This window comes from Schistocerca gregaria, chromosome 6 (assembly GCF_023897955.1).
Source record: "Schistocerca gregaria isolate iqSchGreg1 chromosome 6, iqSchGreg1.2, whole genome shotgun sequence".
NCBI lineage: Eukaryota > Metazoa > Arthropoda > Insecta > Orthoptera > Acrididae > Schistocerca > Schistocerca gregaria.
In genome coordinates this window covers 302,136,898-302,163,990 of record NC_064925.1, presented here as the reverse complement: position 1 = coordinate 302,163,990, position 27,093 = coordinate 302,136,898, and the positions used below count along the sequence as shown (strand labels likewise).

Genomic DNA, 27,093 nt, shown 5'->3' with positions numbered 1-27,093 from the left:
AGAACAAGAACCGAAACCATCCCAGTAGAGGCATGTGGCTGTTCATTGATCACATTTTGGAAATCTTCGACGAAGCTGTTCAAAGTTCAGTGTTGTCTATGGCGGTACAGTTAACACATTCTCTCTAGCTCTTTCATAACTGGATTGAAGTCAGAATGGTACCAAGATGTATACAGAGTATTCAATTTCCTCCGCCGCAACCGATTTTGCCACATACATAAATGTAATTGGATATCATTATCGGAAATCACCTTATCTACATTTCCTACATCCCTTAAGAACTTCTCCATTAACGCCTTGGTCACAGACCTTGCCTGCGTAATACGTTGGCGGAAAAATGTTCACAAACTTTGAAGTTACTCCCCTTGTAACCAACACGTACTGAAAAACATTTTGTATTCGAGGTAATGGTCCAAACAAGTTGTTCACAGCAAAAAATGGTTCAAATGGCTCTGAGCACTTTGGGCTCAACTGCTGTGGTCATTAGTCCCCTAGAACTTAGAACTACTTAAACCTAACTAACCTAAGGACATCACATACATCCATGCCCGAGGCAGGATTCAAACCTGCGACCGTAGCAGTCGCACGGTTCCGGACTGCGCGCCTAGAACCGCGAGACCACCGCGGCCGGCTGTTCACAGCAAATTCGCATAATCTCACCGGCACAATCGATTACAACCGACCATTGTGTGAAACAGTTGGAAGTTTTGCTTTTGAAGGGCCTTGCAAGTTGCAAGTACTATCCGAATCCTCTCCTTCATATTATTAAAGCATGCATATACCTACAAGTCGTATCTCTTTCTAGGACCAAAGTTTTTTTACTCAAGTGTGTATACCACTCCAACTCGTTTACAAATTCCATGGGGACACACACAACAGATTTACCATCCGACAGATTTCTACTTCGGAATAACACTCCATTTTCAGTTGGTGACATCAATAAATGCTTACTTGATTTCTGTCTTTCCATTTCACCTTCATTTCCGTAATGATTGGTTCTTTATTTCGTTTATTGACTATGTGTATCAGAATTACACCAACGTAATTCTCAAAGATACACCGAAATGGTTTTCTTGCAAGTCTGTGTCACTCTCTCGTGTTCCTGCAACTGACAGACAGAGTATCAGGAGCAGGATTGCCTTTTCCTTGTAAACATTGAATTGTAAACCTGAATTCCTGTAAGTACAGTGACCAGCAGGTCAGCAACCCGGATCCATCAACTGTGCTGTCATTAGAAATTACACAGCCTTATGGTCACGATAATAGCCCTTCCACATAAAAATTTCCGAAGTTTAGTAAACCCCTATATAGTTGTGAGAACCTCTAACTTGGTCACAGGGTTCTTTCTCTCTGATTTGTTCAAAATTTGGCTTCAAAATGCGATAATCTATTCTACTATCACGTCGTTTCGATCCACTTTCTGAAAGGCTCAAAATCGTGAGGTATCTGACGAGAAGCAAAACTCCTCATTCAGATCTGGATGGAGTATTCACTAAAGCTTCATTCAGCAATTAAGACTCCCTTGGTGTCCCTTAACTCCAGCCCTAGATTACATTCTGGCCCATTAGTCAGCCCAAGTACAGGATCGTTATCGTGTTCTCGACAAATATCTCAATAATTCTTTAACCCAAGAAATCCATAGTCTTGACGTCTTGACGTGGGTACAGCATAATACCATATAACTTGAAATTATTTGGATTCAGGACATATCCCTTCTGATGTAATTACATGCCTCAGAAACTATTTCACTATATGCGAAATCGGACTTCTGTACGTTCATCATCACACCATGTGCCTTGAATGCTTCTAATGTCTAGAGACTTATTACGCATGGACCACATATGTAAACCACACCTGGTTTACATAAAGAGTAACCTTCTCTTTTAGTCCTCTGGTATTACTGTGCTTAGCCCTTGAATGAAGGGGGCAGATGATACGTTCAGCCCAAAAGGCAGCTTCCAGTGTCGATAAGAGCATCTGTAACAGAGGAAAGCCATAAATTTTCAGCACGCCAGGTAATTCGATCTTCCAACGGCTTGCTTAAAGGCCATGTGAAGTAAGCAACTTCACTCCATAAAACGCATTAACATTTCAGTGTTCGTCTCTGGTCGGTCTGTCTCCCTTTCAATTATCGTATTTATTGCAACGAATCGAGAACCAATCATATAGAACTATCCTTCTTGCGCATGCAAAGGAGAGGGCTATTGTAAGAAGAGGTCGTTGCTTCAATCAGGCTCCGTGCAGTCATAGATAATATTTCGTCTTCCACCCTTTTTTGGTGCATTAAGGGGATGGTGTAGGGATTCACGAAGAAGTTCTAGCGTTCCTTGATCTTAAACATGCAGCCAAAACCAATAATTGCTTCGGGAATATTTCACAATACATCCCGGTGAGAGTTTAGTACTCTTCTCAACTGATTCCGCCAGGTAAGTGGCCTTATGTGATTTAGCTTACCGTCAGTTATCGGTAATACATTACTGTCATTATTCTTCAGTTTCAAAGATTCAGCCATGGAAGTGGCCATAAAACCTGTCGAGCCGCCGTCTTTCATACATTCCTTGTCCAGACAAGTCATCAAACTTTAACTGCACGACTCTTCCTCTCAGCTTTGTCTCAACATACCTTCCACATTATTTGTAACCGCACAGTATTGATTGAGAAACATCAACAGACGGGGAGGTGTACACAAGAAATTCGCACTTAACAGAAGAGACTGACACAGAAAATAAATCTCTTCTTGTTTTTTAGTACCCAAACTTCTTCCGCTTGCAGCAGCTGTAACACTTGTTACCGAGATTTAGGATTCCAGTGATTTGCCTAAAACACCCTAGGCAAATGGTTCCTTTGAAAGGGCACGGCCGGTTTCCTTACCCATCCTTGACACAATCCAAGTTTGTGCTCCGTCTCTAATGACCTCGACGTCGACAGGACATTACACCTAGTCTTCCTTCCTTTGTGCTAACCATTGTTTTCTGCAGAGACCATTCATCGTCGAGAAGATATTTTGAAATGTAGCCCTTCCTTCCTTCCTTATTTTATCGTCATTGAAGAAGTACGCTCTTGTTCAGAGAAAACGGAACACATTGAACAGCTAGAGGTAGAACTTTCATACTCACAGGACATGTGCATCAGTATGTTCTGCAGAAACAATTAGCATTTCAGTCACCTCGGTCCAGCATGTGTCCTGTTGCCTAGTAGGCACAGAGTCTGCCATGGGCCTTGATAACTTGTTCCCTGCGTGACGGGATCGATGCGTATTAGGCGCGAATGGCGTCCATGCTGCATCCATCTGGGACCAGGGCAAAAGGCTAACATCCTACGACTCCAAGAAGGCACGTGTTCGTGCAGCACAGTGTGGTCGTGCATTGTCAAGCTGAAAAATGGCGTCTGGGGGATTCCGCAGAAAGCATATGGCTACGGGTCGCAGGATGTCATTCACGTAGGTCACGCTCTTCGTAAGGCCTTGGACACTACCAACTGTGGTTTTTGGTTGTACTCAATAGTCCTCCACACCATAAGGGCTTGAGATGGCGCCGTAGGTCTTATGTGAATAAAGCCACTGTGATGCAGCTCCCCCTGTCTGTGGCGAATCAAAATACGGTCATCGTTTCCAAACACACAGAACCAGTATTCATCGGAAAACGTTTTCTGATGCCATTCCTAACCCCAGTGACTCGTTCCGTACACCATTGCCACTAGCGTGTTTCTGCACATTCGTCAATTGTAGGTGGAGAAATGGTCGACTCGCATATAACCCATACCATAATAAACGGCGACGGACTGTCTCCCCCGACAGTGTACGATGTGTTACACTGTTCCACAGTTGCGCTGGAGTAGATGAAGACATCTGTCCAGTAATGCCGTTCAAACGGGGGTGGTCTGGGTGGCGTGACCGGACCGATCTTCGGCTTTCCGTGAACGATTCTCCACACAGCCGTTGCACTGCCGACACATTTCATCCCACACGAACAGCAACTTACCGGATGGATGCATCTCATTCTCTAATGCCAATAATGCGCCCTCTTTCAAAGTCACTGATTTTACGGTATTGTTCGCGCATACGTCTGCGAAGCATCCTGCACGTCTGCTCAAGTCACACTGATCCATTATCTTCGGTTTGTAGCCACAACGAGAGCCGTAGGCACATTTTAGCAGTAGGTGACGTTGCGCTGCGTTGTCGATGTTCATCTCGAACCCACGGGCGACATGGTTCAGATGATAATGATTTCTGTGGAACACACTAATGTACATGTCCTGTGAATATGGACGTCCTGTCTCTGGTCGTTCAAAACCTTCTTTTTTCTGTGTATTTCTGTCTATTTAGACACCGAATTGTACATCTAAAAATAACTGAGACTTCACACAGAGCTACACTTGCGTAAAGAGACGAATTTGGCCTTTCTTTAGTTTGTAAATTAAGGTTTTTAATGAAGACCAAAAAGAAAATTTGATTTAAATGCAATAATGCTTCTCTCATGTGCAACTTCGGCGGTAGTAGACGTTGATTGTATTTTATTCGTAAGGCGTCAGTTTAGTGTAGATACCTGTATGTTTCATGGGTCATAACTACAAGCTGCCTTTATAATGTGGCACGAGTCATATTTACAATAATGATAAAGTTTCCCTGCGAAAATACATTTTTAAATTTTTGCCTGCTGTTGCACCGCAACTTATTTACTTGGCAGGGCTAAATAAAATAATAATGCTGCCACGGGTAGCCCAAGAGCCTCATGGAAGCGGGTTCGACTGGGGCTGACCAGGCACTTGCTTCAGTAGCGACCTTTACTCAGCGTATCTACGCCGCTTAACGAGTCTGCATGGACCAACTAGTGGCGATCACGGTTCAGTGGCGCTGTTAGCTGCAGCCCTGCTGCAGTTCATGTTAAGTCCGATGCTGCAAACTTAGTGCCCTGTAACAAATGCGAAATAATCTTCTTCTAACAAATCCTCAGTTTTGTTTCCCAATTTTCTATTATTTTTGTCAGCATCTGTGAGCATGCACCGTTGAGTTGGTTGAGCAGTAGTTCTCGCACTTTTGTGCTCTTGCTGTCTTTGGAAATGTGCAGAAGACTTTCATCAGAAAGTCACATGGTATGTCTTCAGATTTATAGATTCTTCGCATCAACTTGAATAGTTCCTTGTTTGCCCCATTTACCAATGATTTCATAAAGTCGTTAAAAGTCTTTCAAATGTCTATTAAACAGAGACTTTAATACTGTGCGACGTTGTCTAATGCTTACCGCTAGTGTGGTTGCTCCTCTGAAGAGACCATTTGCGTCTTTACCTGTGGCTACTCATACTGTAGCTAGAAATGCGATTTAATAAAATCGCATGTTGTTGTTGTTGTGGTTGTTGTGGTCTTCAGTCCTGAGACTGGTTTGATGCAGCTCTCCATGCGACTCTATCCTGTGCAAGCTTCTTCATCTCCCAGTACCTACTGTAACCTACATCCTTCTGAATCTGCTTAGTGTATTCATCTCTTGGTCTCCCCCTACGATTTTTACCCTCCACGCTGCCCTCCAATACTAAATAGGTGATCCCTTGATGCCTCAGAACATGTCCTACCAACCGATCCCTTCTTCTGGTCAAGTTGTGCCACAAACTTCTCTTCTCCCCAATCCTAATCAATACTTCCTCATTAGTTATGTGATCTACCCATCTAATCTTCAGCATTCTTCTGTAGCACCACATTTCGAAAGCTTCTATTGTCTTCTTGTCCAAACTATTTATCGTCGATGTTTCACATGGAAATACATAGAAATATAAAATAAAAGATGAATGACTAGTTAAATAAGAGGATTCTCTTCTAACGTCTGTAATTAATTTAGATGACAGATAAATATGTTGGAAAATTTTAATTCAAGAAAGAACATCGCAAATAAATAGCAAGTGATCCTACGTTATTCAGTTAAACTGTAGACAGAAAATATCTTTATCACCCGCAGTGAAGTTACATTCAGAAGAATGGTAGCAAAATTTCCAAATTAATTTGCATTCAAACACACGTAAAAATGAAGACCATTTCAGAATCGCAACACTCGAAATATTGCAAATTGTAAATTTTTGATAAGATCTTATGGGACCAAACTGCTTAGGTCATCGGTCCCTAAGCTTACACACTACGTGTCCATTATAATTATCCTGACTGTTATGCCGTGGTCGGTTGGTGAATTCTGTGTCAATTCCCAACGTTTCGTCCCCGTCTGAGGAGGACATTTTCAAGGGGGTCTGTAGCTCGATGGAAGGTCCAACACACCCAATGGCTCAGTACTAACTGCCGCTAAATTCTGTGTCTGCGAGCTCCCGCGCCGAGACGTGACGTCACGTGTTTTGAAAACGTCAGTGCAATTGACGTCGATCGCCGTTGCCATCACCCAGTGTTGGACGTGGTACACATCTCCTTCAACACCGGCATCCATATACCGTTTAATTTCACGCCCTCCTCCTTTCGATTGAAATTATTTGGTTGTTTGGCGAGTTCGATTGCCTCCCTCTAGAGCTTTTCGTAATATCCACTTGAGGCAGCTAGTACTTGCGTCTCCTCAAAACGAATATGGTGGTTAACTGGTTGGAAAGCATGCTCTGCAACAGCTGATCGTTCCGTTTCTCCTCTTCTACAATTGCCGTTGTGCTCTTCCCAAACGTTTTGAAACAGTTCTTTTAGTGATACCCTCATAAACATCTCCAGATCTGCATGGGATCATATACACTCCAGCTTTTTCCAATGGTTTGCGAGCGTCCTTGGCAGACACAGTGCCTAACGCATCTGTGCAAAGCTTAATCAGTATTTTCACTGTATTTTCCATTTCGAGACCGATCGTTCCTTTCTTTCCGAATAACCCTCGTATTTTCAATTCCAATTATAACGGCGAGACTTTGGAATAAAGAAAATGGTTTTCGCGGGCAATCTTTAATAGGACGATGCTAGTCCATGTATCAGTAACAAAGGTTTGAATCGCGAATGCAGAAAATGATTTCAAGAAATCGTAATCGGACTTCGTAAATAATAAAAAGATAATGGAGAGGTTATTTGACCGATCACAAAAATGTGCACATAGGCGGCTACAAAGCCGGCCAATCAATTGCATGACTGTGTCAAGACGTCCACGTTGTTTCGCCTGAAGATAAAGTTGAAACAGATTAGAAACGGGTTATGACATGGTATTTACAATCATCTTAGTAAAAGCATAAATGTATGTTGTACTAAAATATAGAAACATGAATAAAAAAATACCGCACCTCCCAAATACAGCATGTGTGTACCGCAAGACAGGAGAAGAGCGACAGTGTATGTGCGAAGGAGATAAAATCCATCGCTAAAAATAACAGTGCAATTTGTTTCAAACGTTACGTTTATATTTTACAGCGCCGCGTCATTCTAAGGAATGGTCGATAGTGCGATTAATTTTTGAAAAATGTGTATCAAAATGTCCAGGTAAACCACACCGTGGACGGTAGACTCGATGAAAAATAATGGACGAATGATGCAATTTTGCACAAATCCGGACCAAGTACTGACCGTGGGACTGTCTCTTTCCTTTTGACATGTAACATGAGGATGGAGTGCGTCCGATATACGAACGTTATGAATTGTCAGTTTGCAGGATCTACGAAACGTTGATTCATCGGGGAAACAGATCTTTCCAAAAAATTCATTGTTTTTCATCATCCTTGCCTAGCATAGCCACTGAAAACTGTCCGCGCTGTTTGTCTGTAGGCTTTAATGCCTGAAGCAGATATAAAGCCGTAAACTCTTGCGCAATACATTGTGCACTATTGATCGTCTCATTTACAACAACACTCTGGTGGCCGTACGCACCGATTTTGTCGGCATCGCAACCCCCGCCGTACCTTCCCCCGCCGTACCTTCCCCGCATTGGCGTCTGAAGCAAATGGGCGACCCGCCCCTTCTTGTATGCAAAACGCTGTCTGTTTCCACAAATAACGTATGCCAAGCCCGAATAGGTGTTTGGGACGGTGGTTGCCTTTCGCACCCTGTTCGAAAGTTCCGTTGCTCTTGGGTACCGAACGTCGTCCGCTTGGACCAGGTCACACACTGAACTTTGTCCTGTGTATCCACATTTGATGAGGTTTTCAAGTTCAATTTTGCTTCAAAAATTGGTTCACCTAAAGGTAAATCTTTGACCTTTAGGCTACACCACAGAACTTTGTCGTTTACTGTTGAATGTTCGGGTACGTTCGCTTCGGCTTAAACTGTTATAGAGTAACAATGATGCACTGTGCACTGCTCACATATTCGGCGCTCCCTGGAGCTCTAGTTTCAGTTCGCCACGGTACCTCTGAAGATGTCTGCCGCAGTCGGAGAGGAAAGGTTAGATGAAAGTTTTATGCATCGACAATGGCCTATTAGCCCGGAAGTTTCTACATCTACATCTAGATCAATACTCCGCTTGCCACCTAACGGTGTGTGGTGGAGGTTATTTTGAGTACCTCTATCGGCTCTCCCTTCTATTCCTGTCTCGTATTGTTCGTGGGAAGAAAGATTGTCGGTATGCCTCTGTGTGGGCTCTAATCTCTGATTTTATCCTCATGGTCTCTGCGCCAGATATACGTAGAAGGGAGCAATATATGGACTCCTAGGTGAAGGTATGTTCTCGAAACGTCAACGAAAGCCCGTACCGAGCTACTGAGCGTCTCTCTTGTAGTCTTCCACTAGAGTTTAACTATCATCTCTGTAACGTTTTCACGATTACTAAATGATCCTGTAACGAAGCGCGCTGCTCTCCGTTGGTTCTTCTCTATTTCTTCTATCAACTCTAACTGGTGCGGACCCCACAATGGTGAGCAGTATTCAAGCAGTGGGCGAACAAGTGTACTGTAACCTACTTCCTTTGTTTTCGGATTGCAATTCTTGCAATGAATCTCAGTCTGACATCTGCTTTACCGGCGATCAACTTTATATGATCATTCCATTTTAAAACACTCCTAATGCCTACTTCCAGATAATTTATGAAATTAACTGCTTCCAGTTTCTGACCTGCTATATTGTAGCTAAATGATAAAGCATCTTTCTTTCTGTGTATTCGCAGCACATTACACTTGTCTACATTGGGATTCAATTGCCATTCCCTGCACCACGCGTCAATTCGTTGCAGATCCTCCTGCATTTCAGTACAATTTTCCATTGTTACAACCTCTCGATAGACTACAGCATCATCCGCAAAAAGCCTCAGTGAACTTGCGACGTTATCCACAAGCTCATTTAGGTATATTGTGAATAGCAACGGTCCTACGACACTCCCCTACGGCACACCTGAAATCACTCTTACTTCGGAAGACTTCTCTCCATTGAGAATGACATGCCGCGTTCTGTTATCTAGGAACTCTTCAATACAATCACACAATTGGTCTGATAGTCCATATGCTCTTACTTTGTTCATTAAATGACTGTGGAGAACGGTATCGAACAGCATCAACCTGGGACCCCGTGTCTATGGCCTTCTGAGTCTCGTGAACGAATAGTGCGCGCTGGGTTTCACACTATCGTCTTTTTCGTAACACGTGCTGATTCCTACAGAGTAGATTTCTAGTCTCCAGAAAAGTCATTATACTCTAACATAATACGTGTTTGGCTGGCTCTGAGCACTATGGGACTTAACTTCTGAGGTCATCAGTCCCCTAAAACTTAGAGCTAATTAAACCTAACTAAGCTAAGGACAGCACACACATCCATGACCGAGGCAGGATTCGAACCTGCGACCGTAGCTTTCGCGCGGTTCCAGACTGTAGCGCCTAGAACCGCTCGGCCACATGGCGGCAATACATGTTTTAAGTGACGTTTGTTCATGATACTACTTGAACGAAATGACACGGTAAAAATGACAGTGTGTCAACAGCGAGCACTTACACCCGCGGGCCAAGTTGGGTAAATTCTTAAACCCGTTTTCTCTTTTTTCTCGATCAGTTTTTCCGCCCCTTGGTGGGTGCGCGTAACCTACACCTTCGGTACGACCATGTTAGTGTTAAAAAGGATTACCGCAAAGTGGGCACGTAGATTCACAAGGTACACTGTAGAGCACAACTACACATATCGCTTAATTTTACAACTGAATTCTCATGAAGTATTGGGAGTGTGTGTTGGGAGACACTGCTGTCGTTCGCTGTTGCGACTGCAAGATTAAGCGAAATGCATGCAGTAAATTCAAGTCTGTCGTCAGTACGAGAAACGTGCTCGTTCGTACACGGCTCGGCCACGACAGGCCACAGATCCGGGTTCGAGACCCTGTGCAGACCACGGTACCAATCTACAACGGAAATACATTACAGCGCACACTGCAGTGCAGAGGAAAGAGGTAAGTGGCTGAGATGCGATGGGACGGTAATGTGAAACCGTGTCGTGACAAGCGGGCGTGAGTGGCAGCTGCGTAAATGTGTCACGCGTGTGTTGTTTCATTATACAAGACCACCGAGTGGCGGTGATACTTCAAACATGACATCTGCCACCGTATGCGTGCAATCGTGCATGCAAAACTGTTAAATAATGTGGGAGCTCAAATATCTGACAGAGCAACAGCCAAAAATCCGCTTCCAGTAGGCGTTAATATTTTTGCTGAAATAAACACGCGCACTGTGTTCAGTGTCCCACTCACTGTAACTAAAACATTGGGCTTATATGGAAAGGAATGAAGAATGAATTAAATCTCTCTGTGCGTAACGCTGAACTGGTACAACAAAACTCTGTTCGACAGAAGCTAGGGAACAATTGACACATGCCTAGGAATAACTGCGAATTACTTGGAAATAATCTAACACTGCTACAGAACGCTCGACCAGTGATAGCAAAAGGAAATGCAGAGGGCTTAGCTGCAGAGGGCCTCGCACGGCAGCATGCCTGCAAGACATCACTGGAATGCTTACGATCGTGGATGATCAGCTGGACGGCTCGAAGCTGGTCAGTGTCACTACCGTGGCCAAAGTAATGGGTGTCTCGAAAAGTCTCATCTCGTGATTAAAATCGTCCACTGAAAGTGCAAATTCTACTCGAAACCGTGCCACTTGTTGTGGACGGACCATCTTAAAAATGGCTCTGAGCACTATACGACTTAACGTCTGAGGTCATCAGTCGCCTAGAACTTAGAAATTAAACCTAACTGACCTAAGGACATCACACACACCCATGCCCGAAGCAGGATTCGAACCTGTGAACGTAGCGGTCGCTCGGCTCCAGACTGTAGTGCATAGAACCGCACGGCCACTCCGGCCGGCGGACCATCTCACCCAAAACGATCGATACGTAGCGCGAGTGGCTAAAAGAAACAGATATCTCACTCCCAGACAGATCGGTTCAGACATTGCAAGCGCTGCGGGTACACATGTCTCTGCCAGAACCATTTCGTGGCAATTAGGTTTGTTTGTATATCGAAGCTTGTTAAATGCATCCCACTTCAACCTTGCCATATCGAGAAAGAGTTAACTGGTGTAAGGAGCATGTTGGTTGGGATCAACAACAATGGTCCAGGGTGATGCTCTCCAATGATAACGAATCTACTACAGTGCGGCAAATTGTGTGCTGTGGCTGTGTGTGTGAAGAGAGGGGGAGGGGGAGGGGGAGGGAGGAGAGAGAGAGAGAGAGAGAGAGAGAGAGAGAGAGAGAGAGAGCGGGGGAGGGAGGGGGGGGGGGAACACGTTACACACCGCAGAATGTTCATGATCGTCATCGGTATCGCCTAGTCGTTGTGTGGGCGGGCATTACGCAAAATGGTGGAACATCGTTGGATATGTTTGGGCGAAGTACCATTACAACACAAAGGTACTGCAGGGACATCTGTTGAGAGGTCCAATAGACCCCGACTTCCTATTTATAGACGACGATGCCCTCCCATGCAGAACCGCAAAAGAGTCGGACACACTCAGAAGATATTGAATGTACGGAATGGCCTGCCTGTTCCCCGGGATTCTCTTTGGAGACGTGTTTCTCAACAAACATCCCCTCCCCAAAGCGTGCAAAAACTGAATACCGCCTTAGGAATGGGAAAATATCCCCCGTGGACGCCTCATCAGTTTGATAGACTACATGAATAACAGATGCAAAATGTGCATTAGGGTCTGAGGAGCGCATATTTCTTACTTAGTGTACGATATCTACCTTTTTGCGGGAGTCTAGCCTGTAACAAACATGAACGTCATTTTATGTTCTTATACTGCTTTCGCATCTGGTGAAATCTCTACTGTTTTGGGTGTAAATACATCTCTCCACCTCTGATAGGTATGTACTATATTTCAAGACATCCATTATTGCTCGTGATTATTCCTGTCCAAAAATGTTCCTTAGCGATTGTCAAGCAGTGCACTGTGGTGCGCTTGAAGTAATTATTAGAAAGAGTAGGTCTAAGAGTAATTCTGAATATAAGAGATGAGCTTCATGGTCTTAATGTACTTTCTATAGAGATGAAACAACGTATTAAAACAGTCACAACTGTTATAAGTTGCAACTGTTGTTACCTTACAACTGCTAAAGGGGATTTTTTTCTCGTCGTACTACACTGATGGAAATAAAAAGTAGGACACTATGTAGCAGCAGTACCATGTTTATCAAATGTTGTGCAACTGTTCATCACATATTGGGTTCAAATATGAAGTTTTCAATCCATTTGAAACTAATACCCACTTTTAACGTCAGTGTGAGCTCTGAACCCTAACAGCAAAAATACAGCTTTGCATTCATTGTGACACAGAAGCAAAGAGCCTCCAAATGTCATGATGAGAAATTCCTTGTCGTGCCCGAGACACTGTCAGTTCATGAAGCCAGCTTGCTGCAAGCTACGAGAGTAATCCCAAAAGTAAGGTCTCCTATAAGTACATAGATCTGTTTATTTCTACAATGGTTCACATCAGTTTACAGCTTGAACATTTAGCTATTTTTCGACATAATCACTATTTCTGTCGATGGATTTTTGTAGACGCTGTGGCAGTTTTTGTATGCCCAAGTCATACCAGCTCGCCGCCACGCTATTCACAAAGTTATTAACCTCTTCGTTCACCTCGTAGTATGGAAATACACGTCTTCCTGTCGCATCACAGACATGCTTATGAGTGACAAATTAAAGGACTAGACAGACTACTCAAGACCCTGTATATTCCTCAAAACAATTCTGGTGCGAACTGTAGTATGGGTTCTTGCTTTATTCTGCTTGAACGTGCCATTTGGCAACCTAGCCTGCAGAGTGCATTCTTGCCACATACTGGTGAACACTAGAGATCCCATCAGCAACTACCTAATAAGTGCTGTTATCACGCACAATAGATCCTCATACCGTGATTCCGGGTGTTAAGGTATGTGTCTCCCATGCTTACTCTTCTTAGCAGGTGGGAAGTGTAGAATGTCGGTGAGCACTTGGAAAAGAAGGACAGGGAGGCAGAGATGGAAAAAGTGAGGGGGGAGGGCATGTTCAAATGGAGGGAGCACGAAGATATGGTCATTCAGTCAGACAGAGGGATGGAGAAAACGCAAAAAGTGAGGGGGGAGGAGATGGAGAGACCGTGGGGAACGAGTTACACACACAGTGGGAGGAGAATGGCCGGCCGGTGTGGCCCAGCGGTTCTATGTGCTGCAGTTTGGAACCGCGAGACAGCTACGGTCGCAGGTTCGAATCCTGCCTCGGGCATGCATGTGTGTGATGTCCTTAGGTTAGTTAGGTTTAACTAGTTCTAAGTTCTAGGGGACGGATGACCTCAGATGTTAAGTCCCACAGTGCTCAGAGCCATTTGAACCATTTTTTGTAAGAGGATGAGGTGGATAGACAAAGGGAGGAAGAGGTGGACAAAGCGAGGGTGAGGAGGTGTGTTCAATATATGTATCAAACCCACAGATGGACGCAGAAAAAAGTTTAGTTATCAAAATAATTAAAACGACTATTACAGTAGTGCAAATTTACGATTTATTGCTATCAGATTATTATCAACAATCCAAAGAATAGTGAAATCAGTCTTCGCATCGTTTACATACCGTCATTTCAAAGACATTTGTCTGTTGGAAATACATTTGTTTCTTTTCCGCACTTAACCGTTACGTTTCTGTCGTTTATTATGGAACAAACACGAAAGCATCCTGCTCCAGCAGTACTCTCCTTTGGGGTGATTTAGAGGGGTGTAGCTTGAGGTTCTTTTCTCAAAGTATCACTTCATCGTGGACTATAACATCCTTTTCAACATGGTCATCATTAATGCACTCAAACTCGATGCTGTATTGCGTCCATGTTCGTTTACTCCCTCAGTATTACTTTCATCTTCCCAATAAAGTATCCTGAATACTTCTTCTTTAGATGACTTTTTCTGTCATAGAAGTGACGAAAAGAATCTATCACTCGCCTCCTGGATCTAGAAAATTTTTGTAATTATTAGATCTGCTGTTCTTTTTTATTATTTCTGTAGCAGTAGCACTGTTCTTTATCGCCATAAAATAACTTCATAAAAAAGAAAATGTAGAAAGAGATGCATATAGGAACCTTATACTGGGCATGAATTGTTCCAGCTACACTCCTGGAAATTGAAATAAGAACACCGTGAATTTATTGTCCTAGGAAGGGGAAACTTTATTGACACATTCCTGGGGTCAGATACATCACATGATCACACTGACAGAACCACAGGCACATAGACACAGGCAACAGAGCATGCACAATGTCAGCACTAGTACAGTGTATATCCACCTTTCGCAGCAATGCAGGCTGCTATTCTCCCATGGAGACGATCGTACAGATGCTGGATGTAGTCCTGTGGAACGGCTTGCCATGCCATTTCCACCTGGCGCCTCACTTGGACCAGCGTTCGTGCTGGACGTGCAGACCGCGTGAGACGACACTTCATCCAGTCCCAAACATGCTCAATGGGGGACAGATCCGGAGATCTTGCTGGCCAGGGTAGTTGACTTACACCTTCTAGAGCACGTTGGGTGGCACAGGATACATGCGGACGTGCATTGCCCTGTTGGAACAGCAAGTTCCCTTGCCGGTCTAGGAATGGTAGAACGATGGGTTCGATGACGGTTTGGATGTAACGTGCACTATTCAGTGTCCCCTCGACGATCACCAGAGGTGTACGGCCAGTGTAGGCGATCGCTCCCCACACCATGATGCCGGGTGTTGGCCCTGTGTGCCTCGGTCGTATGCAGTCCTGATTGTGCCGCTCACCTGCACGGCGCCAAACACGCATACGACCATCATTGGCATCAAGGCAGAAGCGACTCTCATCGCTGAAGACGACACGTCTCCATTCGTCCCTCCATTCACCCCTGTCGCGACACCACTGCAGGCGGGCTGCACGATGTTGGGGCGTGAGCGGAAGACGGCCTAACGGTGTGAGGGACCGTAGCTCAGATTCATGGAGACGGTTGCGAATGGTCCTCGCCGATACCCCAGGAGCAACAGTGTCCCTAATTTGCTGGGAAGTGGCGGTGCGGTCCCCTACGGCACTGCGTAGGATCCTACGGTCTTGGCGTGCATCCGTGCGTCGCTGCGGTCCGGTCCCAGGTCGACGGGCACGTGCACCTTCCGCCGACCACTGGCGACAACATCGATGTACTGTGGAGACCTCACGCCCCACGTGTTGAGCAATTCGGCGGTACGTCCACCCGGCCTCCCGCATGCCCACTACACGCCCTCGTTCAAAGTCCGTCAACTGCACATACGGTTCACGTCCACGCTGTCGCGGCATGCTACCAGTGTTAAAGACTGCGATGGAGCTCCGTATGCCACGGCAAACTGGCTGACACTGACGGCGGCGGTGCACAAATGCTGCGCAGCTAGCGCCATTCGACGACCAACACCGCGGTTCCTGGTGTGTCCGCTGTGCCGTGCGTGTGATCATTGCTTGTACAGCCCTCTCGCAGTGTCCGGAGCAAGTATGGTGGGTCTGACACACCGGTGTCAATGTGTTCTTTTTTCCATTTCCAGGAGTGTATGTTACTAGTGCGAAAAGTTGGAAAGACCACATAGATAATATTGTGGGGAAGGCGAGCCAAAGGTTGCGTTTCATTGGCAGGACACTTAGAAGATGCAACAAGTCCACTAAAGAGACAGCTTACACTACACTCGTTCGTCCTCTGTTAGAATATTGCTGCGCAGTGTGGGATCCTTACCAGGTGTGATTGACGGAGAGCATCGAAAGGGTGCAAAAAAGGGGCAGCTCGTTTTGTATTATCACGTAATAGGGGAGAGAGTGTGGCAGATATGATACGCGAACTGGGATGGAAGTCATTACAGCAAAGACGTTTTTCGTCGCGGCTAGATCTATTTACGAAATTTCAGTTACCAACTTTCTCTTCCGAATGCGAAAATATTTTGTTGAGCCCAACCTACATAGGTAGGAATGATCATCAAAATAAAATAAATCAGAGCTCGAACAGAAAGGTTTAGGTGTTCGTTTTTCCCGCGCGCTGTTAGGGAGTGGAATAGTAGAGAGATAGTATGATTGTGGTTCGATTAACCCTCTACCAAGCACTTAAATGTGAATTTCAGAGTAATCATGTAGATGTAGAAAAGAACCACTTCAAGCCAGTTTGCAGCTGCTACTATCTAAAGATTAGCTGTAACTTCAAATGATGTCTTAGAAACATTTAAAATCGAAATAAATGGTGAATGCAGCTCCCAGTTAAAACTGTTTTGTATCTGGTATTATGGGTTTGGGTATCGCATATAGCCTGAAAATTACTTCTGGTGTTCACCATGAAGATCATCAGTGAAGTGTGACATAAATAAACACTGTATGGCTCACATGATATCAAACCGATCTGTGTTGAAACCATAAATCTCGACGAAATTAGAATTATATTAATACCTTCAGCTGCTGACGGGCGTTGATATATATCAACGGGGACAGGTGAAAATGTGTGCCCCGACCGGGATTCGAACCCGGGACCTCCTCCTTCCATAGCAGACGATCTACCGATTTAATTTTTTTTTCATTTTTTTATTTTGTGTGTGTGTGTGTGTGTGTGTGTGTGTGTGTGTGGTGTCGTTGCGGACATCACATGACATCCTTTAAAGTTCGTTTGTTGATCCATTCAGTTTTTTATTACAGAGGCCAGCCAACTCTCTGGCCGAACACGCTGAGCTACCGTGCCGGCGTCCATCTGACCCACCGAGGGCACAGAGGATAGTGCGACTACAGGGACCATCTCACCTTGCATGTCCACACACTACATTCGTAGTGTCCCACCCGAACACACACATTACTCGTGGAAGACATACGACATATCCGGAAGAACAGACACCATATCCATATAAATATAGATATTTGACCTTTTCCAGTTTTGTGTGTTTGTATATTTATTTTTCTTATGAAATAATGATCACAGGCTACGCAACTTTTTGTGCTTACATTCGTGAACATGATAGTCATTCACAGGAAATCCGATGATAGAGTTGAATAACGAGATTATAACTACATGCATGACTGAAACAAATGAAATGGGGAGTTAGGAGAGCAGGACAGATGCAGTTGGGTGCTTCGATATCATAGCCTGGAGGAAACAGGAGCATTTTGCAGCTGTGGAATTTGGATCTTTATTCATTGAATTACTATGAAGTGTACGACAGACGAGATAAATATCTACGAAGCGAAAAGAAAAGTAACCAGCAAAACTTTTCAAATGAATTATTTATTTCAATGTAGCTAGATTAGAGTCTGGACCCATTGTAAGATGGCAGCGAGGATTCATCGTACAACATTCACGTTTTTGTCCTGTAATAGCAACAGAATATAATTTTCTTGTTTACAAAAGATTTAACATTAAAGATTTTGCGGTACAATACACCATAGCTATAGAAGTATTCATTAATGTTCCATATTGTTCTTCGTTACAGCTCATTAAATCACTGGCTACCGTGGCGTCCGATGTAAACAACTGTCTCAACCGTCTTGTCTCTAGTATAGAATCGTGTTCACCACGTTATCTATGATCTCTATGCCGTAGTGTATAAAGCAAAACTTCTCCTCAAACGAGTAAAATGTGAAGACATTGTACACAATGTAAAAAGTTTCAGTAAACAAGAAAATCATGCATATCCAATGTCATTACATGATAAAAATGTGAAATTTGTACGAAGAACCCTCGCTGCCGTCTGAAGTTGGACCGAAGCCGTAATCCATTTTCGGTGAAATACATCATTCATACAAATACTGTAGATGGTTTCAGTGTTTCCTTTAGTGATTCACGTGGCATTCCAAATTAACCATTTATAAAATAACTTTTTATTGTAAAATATAGTACGGTTTCTTATCGCTCCACTCAAAGACTTTAACATTCGCATTGCTGCCCTGACGGACAGTTCCTGGAGTTTTCTAACCATGCTGTCGGGAAATGTACAGTGTCTTTCTTCAAGTGTCTACCATTTAAGATTTTCCACCATGTTCTCGTGCCAGTCAGACAAGCCTGTGACCATTGACACCTCTCATTTCTGTATGCACTCAAATACAAGTGTTGAGGGTACTGTGAACGATCAAACTTGTTTGTCCAATTATCTGTCTCCTTTCCAATCGTTTGTACGAATATCATGAGCTCATATGGGAACCCAGTTCTTCTCAAAGAAGGGAAAGCAGAAAGGTGGAAGGAGTATATAGAGGGTCCATACAAGGGCGATGTTCTTGAGAACAATATTATGGAAATGGAAGGGGAGGCAGAAGAAGATAAAATGGGGGATATAATACTGCGTTAACTTTTTGACAGAGCACTGAAAGACCTAAGTCGAAACAAGGCCCCGGGAGTAGACAACATTCCATTAGAACTACTGACAGCCTTGGGAGAGCCAGCCCTGATAAAACTCTAATATCTGGTGAGCAAAATGTATGAGACAGGCGAAATGCCCTCAGACTTTAAGAATATAATAATTCCAATTCCAAAGGAAGCAGGTGCTGACAGATGTGAAAATTACCGTACTATCAGTTTAATAAGCCACGGCTGCAAAATACTAACTCGAATTCCTTACAGACGAATGGAAATACTGGTAGAAGCCTACCACGGGGAAGACTAGTTTGGATTCCGTAGAAATGTTGAAACACGTGAGGCAGTAGTGACCCTACGACATGTCTTAGGCGTTCTTGTGTTTGTCTGTGGTATTCCATTTGCTCACTCGTTACTCGTGTTACTTTGGTTAATTTAATGTCACGATTTATTCGGAGCTATGTGACATACTACTGGATTTGCTTATCATGTCAGGGTTTTCATGGAAAGTGTTGGATTTGCCTGACACCTTACACATCTTATGACCAATGATTACTAATAGTATACTCAAAGATATTCTGCAGTTAATTACGATTCCTAATATGGGAAACCTCTGACTTTATGTCCCATACCAACAAAAACTTTTAACTACCTGTGACGTTAAACAAATGGCTCAGTGTGCAAATTAGTGATTTAAGACAGAGACAGTGTAATTATTCTTGATATCGTAGCGTCTTCTCAAAGCTCTGTGTATGGTAAACTCCTTATGTTGTATATTTCTTCAGCATTGTGATGTTAGTTTTGTGGAATTTCTAATTTCGAATGAATTCAGTTCTAATGCTAGTTACTCATACTAATCAGAAATTTTGTTATGTTATATACATATTTGGCAACCATTAATCTTTGATGCTACTCTACGACATAACTATAGTATCTCAAATATAACTTCATATTTGTTTCAATATTGTTGATAAACCCTTACTTTATTTATCAGAATCATCAATATGTTTACATCTGATGCCATGAATCATCAATGTTACTCTGTACCATAAACCTTGTATCTCGAAGACAACATAATCTTTGTTCAGAAGGACGTTAATGCATTTATCTTCTCTCGCCGACTGAAACATTGTATTGAATTTTAAGTTGTGTGCGATAGTGCAGTGCAGGTATGGTGAGTCTATTTATTCATCACATTTTAAAATTTTCAGTGGTCATTGTTACAACACCTAATTAACATTTTGAAAACACAAAGATGTAAAAGAAAAAGATATTGCATTAAAATTGAACCGGTTATAGCCCTATCTCAGATTATTATTTTTGTTTTCACACTGTCATGCTATCAACATGTAGTTGAAATACATATACTGTGAACAACTGTACACTTTTATCATAAGGAACTCATTAGAAAGTATGAATAGTTTTCCATTAGATATGTAGTTGATATACAAATTAGTAGTCAGAAACATAGGCTGAAGTGAAAGGACAACATGGACGAGATCAGCATGGATTCAGACATCAATCTTTATAACCAAAAAACCGTAGAACCTGTAAAATTTATTTAGTCATTTATTTATCTTTATAACCAAAGTTATGGAACATGTAAGAATTATTGACCTTCATCTTCACAAAAGGCTTTTGTACAATTATTTTTACATGACTCCTCATGTAACTACTGTTTCCTTGTGTAGCAACTCTTTACCTACATCATCACTAACCTACTTTGGCTTTATTCATCACTTTCATGTTATAGAGTTACAGAGTTCATTGTTTCCAGTTGGTTCATCAGGAGCGCCCAGTGTCATATCTTTATTTTTGTTGTTTGCTTTATATCGTATGAAGTCACGCTTTGTGGATGAACAAATCATATTTGATAATATCGATCAGTATTACAATTTATTATTTAGTTTGGAATCAAAACATCTGGTCTCTCAATATTTTTGCACTATGTACAATGATTTTCTTTTTATCTGTTTTGCTAGATTAATTAATGTGGAGAACTTCTATTAAAATACATGGTACCAAGATATGAATGCAGTGGACTTTCACAAGAAAAGTAAGCCCTACGGCACTTGCATGTCCATACCTTGTGTCCGTCCATGTACAAATGCTTTTTTATTGTAATCTTGCGGTCAAAATGATTAGGATTTGTATTGAAGGCAGCAATAAACTTAGTTGTACAAGCTATCAACAGTCATTATGATTCTCGTGAGCCAAATACATCAGACAAATATTCGTGGAGTACCAGTTTTGCTACACATTTTATCACGTAGATAAAAATCTGTCTAAAATTGCCATAGTTGTTATAAATATATGTTGGCGACTGCCAATGACCTTTTAATATAAAGGATGCAATAATCATAGGAGTGTAATTCACCAATTACTTTTGAAATCCTTAACATAGTACAGCAGTCAGAATAAAATGCAGCTGTATACCACTGTACATCATTTTCTTCTACTACTACTACTACTACTACTACTACTACTTCTACCACCGCTGCTACTGTAAATGATGATGAATTTGTAACTGTTCATCTCGTCCAGAATAAGCCCAATGACAACCTAAATACCCGTAGCTTACTTTTCTCGTAGAATGTGTAAGACTACGATTACTTCTCGTCTCTCTGACCTACTTTAACGACATATCTTCACTAAACTATAGGCAGAGGTCTCTTGTTGTTATCTGTAAGAGAAACTCACTGTGAGGTTATTCGTTCTGTTTTCTACGAATAAAATCTTGAAATATTTTACGCACCAAACTGCAAAACATGTTTCAGAATTTATTATGCATTATCCAGAATTAACTGGAGAGCTTAAGAATTTTCTGTCTAAGTGATACCGAGAGGAAACTTTGAATGCGCTCCGATTTGAAAAATAACTGTTGATGTTTGCAGCCATTTGAACGAAAAATTTGGCAGGCGGAGAAGCATTAGGTCTTAATTCTAATCGACACTCAGTAAGCTTTAAATGGAGCTTTGCAAGCTGTATTACATAATGCACCCAACGAAAGGAAAAAAGTTATCAATTTACAAATATTGATATTAAAGGAGAACGAGTTTCACTGTCTAGCTATTCTTATAAGCTATAAATTAGCACATTCACTCGCCGTCGGGGATGTAGCTCAGTGGTAGAGCGTTCGCTTTGCATGTGAAAGGCCCCGGGTTCGATCCCCGGCATCTCCACAATAATTTTTTAGTGTTTCTTATTACATTATTTAGAGATTTTTTTCATACTGTAAGACTTTGTTTCTTCAAATCTGTTATCGATAAATACAAACATGAGTTTGATTTACAAATATCAAACATATTACAATGGCTGTAGAACGAAATGCCAATATTTTTAGGTCTGCAGTTGCTTCTTGTAGTGACTCTACCTTTGCTAACTGTACCTTCGGTATTGTCCTCGTACAAACATCCAAAATGTAACTGTAACTCGCCTGTAACTGACTTGTTAATCAACTTTTATTCATTAAATAAACTTCACTGTGATGTCAAGACTACTTAAATTATTCCATTTATATGCTTTACTTAGAACTCTGAAATTTTCTCAGAACATGGTATAGTTCCCAGCTGAAACTATATGTTGCTTTTATCAGTGGCTGTTCATCGTTTGATTATGTAGCTACTCGTAATGTTGCCTATTCCAGAGTAAAAATTTTGTTTAGTCTGAATCGTATACGTGACGACGTCAGGAAATAATCGTTAGTGTCCTACTAGGAGAACGTTTCAATTTAATATTCGGCAACAATCACCTGCAACAATTAACAAGGTCACTAGTAACTTACAACACAAAATTTAAAGGGAAACACCTTAAAGCTTCAGTTTGAAAGTACAACACTCAAATGTAATTTTTGTAATTGTGTAGAGTGTCATACAAAAATACATTCGCCTTATAAGATGTCATGTTCCACTCTGAAATGAGTCACATAACTTTAAAGACGCTCTCGAGAGTGAGTTCACTTTGTACATAGTCAGTCTGATGATAATAATTGGTCGTTTATGAGCGTGAAATTCCATCAAAACTACAGAATTATTTCTAGGTTATTTAATTTTTAATGATCCAATAACAAAGTGAAATAATAACTCCTCTCTGCAAAAAAATGAATAAATAAAAATTTAAAAAATTAAGAAGTTGTAAATCTGGCGTCCTCTAACACCCTGCTGGTCAACAGCTTATAATTATTTGAGAAAGTAAATTATATGCAAATGGCAGTGTACAAGTTTTACCAGATGAGCTGTAAATTAAGTTTTGACAATCTAAATTGAAGTAAGGTCATCGCTTGTAAACGATCCAGTTTAATTAAAGTTTCGCATTAGTTATAATGTACGGTAAAGGCAAAATATTGTACATTATTCGAAACACACCTACCAGAGGATATGCACCAAGGACACCAGAACTGTCAAAAAGGAATATGAGAAAAGAGATTTATACCAAATTATAGGAGTTGGTTCAGGTTCTACATTAATGCAGGCTTAAAAAGCTGAGCTACAAAAAATAACGATTGTAAGTGAATACAAACGTAGATATCGAAGTTTCTCTTATTGGTAAAAGTTTGCAGCAGAATAGATAAAGCCAGAAACGATAGTAGCCTATAAGGGGAGAAATGGGTATTCACCATTAACAAACAACAAAACGTTACAAAATAAAATAAAACAGGTTTAAGCTGGAAGATGTTCTGTAAATGTTGGATGTAGGGATTTCGAGGCTTACAAACCTTTAATACAATTTAGTTTAGTGAGGAGTTTATTTATTTACTAAATCATAATATGCTGCATATCATTTTTCTACAGTCGTCTGTATGTTCACTATACGGGGGTATGTTTACAACTCTGTTCTTACAGAGGTCGGTTTATGCCTACCGCAATGTTATTCGATTAACTGATTAACATACCTTCTCGGAAGATTCTTCTGACTACGCAGCACGGCTTTTTAGGTGAAGTGCAGTGGACTAAAGCGCAGGTAAACCCCTCTTTTCTGCTGTGATGTTTACCACTGAAGTTTACATTGTTGGTATGCCGCTGTTCTTGCAACATCTACAGTTTCGTTGTTCCAGTAGGTTTTCTTTCTAGCTTTCATTATCAATTCTTTAATTGCTATGAGATTTACAGTTCTGATGCTGTCATTCTTCCAAAGCTCTTTTAGTGTCGATAAGAATGTTTTTCTCCGTTTTTTCAATACTTAATTGTGATATTTTTTAATATATCCACTGTAGAGCAAAAACTGGTATGTGTTTTGCACTCGTCATTACAGGCATGCAGGATATCTGGCCATGTACTTGACAGGTAATAAATTCGTTACACCACTATGAAGGGTAATCATAAAGTTTTAAACATCACTTCGAAAAAAAGTTCCGTTGCTCATTTTTTGATTGTTTTAGACACATGTATGCAGTTGTGGTATACATTCCAGTTTTACTTCTCAATAACTGGTATTTTTTGGTCTCTATTATAATATGCGTTTATTTTTTACTAGCAACAGAGTAAAGCAAGAGAAATGTCAATTAGCCATAGCAGCAGTTTTTAAGTACGTTTTAAAGAGTTATTTTTGTTCGTAAAATTTGCATTAGTTTGACATACTGCGTTATTACAGAAAGTGGGAAAAGCGATATTCGTAACAGTAAATACATATATAGATATATATTACATTGATTATTAAGAAAGCACCAAGTATACACATTGCAAAACTGATATGTGATATTTACAAAATCTATCAGTTTAACAGTTTACGATAATATTTCGTCTAGGATTTTCATACTGAAATTACGTTTGACATGTTTATTTTTGTTTAGTACATATTAATTATTGCTTTGTGAATCAAACATCAAAGCCGGGCATGTGAGGCCGTTTAATCAAACGTTATGTGAGCTTCAGAGTATCTGTTTAGTTTCATAAGTTTTTAAAATTTTGGAAAAGGGTTATTCGCTAAATAAATCTGTTCATTTAAGATGGTGTGGGGTGATTTGTTGTTATGGGAGAATCTCTAATTTTTCCAGGAGGTTCATCTTTATCTACAGTGCGTAGAATATGGAGGTTGGTTTTTGTATCTGTAATTGGATGACTATTTTGTGCTGGGTGGGCTGCAAAACTGGTTTTGTTTAAATCACTTAAACCTAGTGCATCAGTGTAATTCGTTTTCCAAGCAAAAGCAAATATGTCAAACGTAATTTCAGTAGTGAATTGGTCGACGAAATCTCATCCTAAACTTCTAGACTGATGGAGTTCATAAACAGCACAATTTTACAATAATGAACGTAGTATAAATCGATATACCCCTTTACTTAATGTCACCAATATGCAATGCGAATGCTGAGAAAAGGAAGTCTTTGCACCAACGTAAATTCTGTGAACATTTAGTCATGCTCTTCGGTTTATTTACGTTGCGTAAAACACGTGGCGATCGCTACATGTGGCCAAGTTCGTGTAGCGAGAACAATAAATTTTCGATACTAGTAACGTAAGTAATGCCTTGAAGTTCATCTCGTTAGTGTAAATCAATTCTCGCCAAATTCAGTCTTTACTTGTTTTATACCCTGGCGCAGCTACACGACTCCTACAATGCCGCAAACATTCAGTAAATGTGTACTGTCGGATGATGAATCGCTAGGCGATCCCAAACCAGTCATGGCAAGTAAAGACTGAAGAGTCACAAAAGGCAACTGGTAGCAGTTATTTCTGGAAACCTTTGTACCTTTCGTTTTATCGTTTAGCTGTTGACCTATACTAATTGGTATTTAAAATACGTCAGGTTGACGCACTGTTTCACAATCTTTACTAAATGCAGTTACAATCTGAGACTTCCTTATCAAAGGAAATATGAACCTGAGACTGCAGAGGCTCATCACCAAAATCGGTGAATGGGAAAGGCTATGCGTTGTTCAATTTCTCAGCCGTGTCATAGGTACCAGTAACAGTCTACGTAAAGCCGAAACAGAAGTGTTGCTTTTAAGGTGTTATTAGAAATGACGACTCATCACGGAGGTCGAGTTCACCGCTACGAGAGCGTCCAGAGCCGATGGAGAAAGAGTGTGTGAGAGAGGAAGAGGGGCTGCGAGAAGGGGGGCGGGGGAGGAGAGTGCGGTAGGCCCATGGCCAGGCACGTGACTGGAGTGGGGATGAGTGTGGCAGGGGTGGGAGGGAGGGGAGGGCCCCCGCTGCCGAATCTGGCGTGGCCAGGCCGCCACCTGCTGGGACCGGCTGATCTCCTGGTCGCGTTTGGCCCGCCGGGACCCCCGAAAACCGGCCCGCACGGTCGCCGACCCCGAGGTTGGCAGCCCGGGCCAACTTCCCCCCCGCCACCATTCTCTCTGTTACGTCTGCTTCTGCTCGCACCGTCTGCAGTGCTACAGCCTGCCCTCCCACCGAAACATTGCCAGCCAACAAACTACCGTTGTCACAGAGACAGGTTTCGCTCTCTCCGATCTTCTTCGCCTCTTCTCCTTTCTACCCCTCTCCCTTCCACAATTCATCACAGAGCGGAGCGAGTTGCCCACACCGGTTAAGGCCCCACATCCGAGGGACGGATCGCAGCGGGCGATCCGTCGCCTGATGGTGCGATTTCTCCGCGGATCCCACGTGTATGGGCAGATCGCATGGATTGATCGCTGATCACTCTTAAGTTTCAATGCGCTCTGATGAGTCGGATGCGACGTCTGACAATATGTCTCCGTGACGTTTGGTCATTTATTAAAAGCAGTTGTATAAGTTATTTTCGTTTCGCTTTGCCCACTTCGAATAAGAACTTAGCGTTACAGTCCATAGGTATTCAGGGATCACGAGCCACCTTGAGAAGTGAAGTAGAGACTGGAAATGCGATTTATATTAGTATGTTATACAAATACAGAAAGTGATTTTGCAGTGATTAGGATTTTCTAACTCATGTTACAATTAGAATTCATGCGAAGTTCATTGAAACAGTCGTCGTACACTGGGCACCATCTGGTGATTATGAATTATTTATGAAACAGCTATATGCATTATTAAATTTTTTAACTTGGAATAATGTATTGTAGTACAAAAAATAGAGATTTAAATGTTTAGTCAAATCTGTTATACAGTTATACTCAATTGTCTTGGCATTTCATATAACTAACTTCCCTCATACGATTTATATATAAGTCATAAGAATCAGACACGCTGCTATTGACAGTATTTCTATAAAAACTTCGAAATTTCGAAACACGTTGTGTAAATACCTGAACTAAAAGGCTAATGAATGGAAAAAAATAGAGGACTTCTAATAAAAACCGAACTGCGCTAGCACACTGGAAAGTTGTACACAATCCACTTGACGTCAGTGAAAATGTAATATATTCTTTAAAGTAGGTAACTCGAAGTTCTTAAGACAACAGTGTCAAAACGAATTAAATACATTACCACTCTCGTTTTTTAAATTTGTTTTGCAAATATTTATGGAGA

General features: G+C 41.8%; 1 non-coding gene across 1 annotated transcript; it reads left to right on the top strand.

Moving 5' to 3' along the window:
* The first annotated feature begins 21,789 nt into the window (after nucleotides 1-21,789).
* On the top strand, nucleotides 21,790-21,861 carry Trnaa-ugc (transfer RNA alanine (anticodon UGC)). Its single transcript has one exon. It is a non-coding gene; the product is annotated as a tRNA-Ala (tRNA).
* The last annotated feature ends 5,232 nt before the right edge of the window (nucleotides 21,862-27,093 follow it).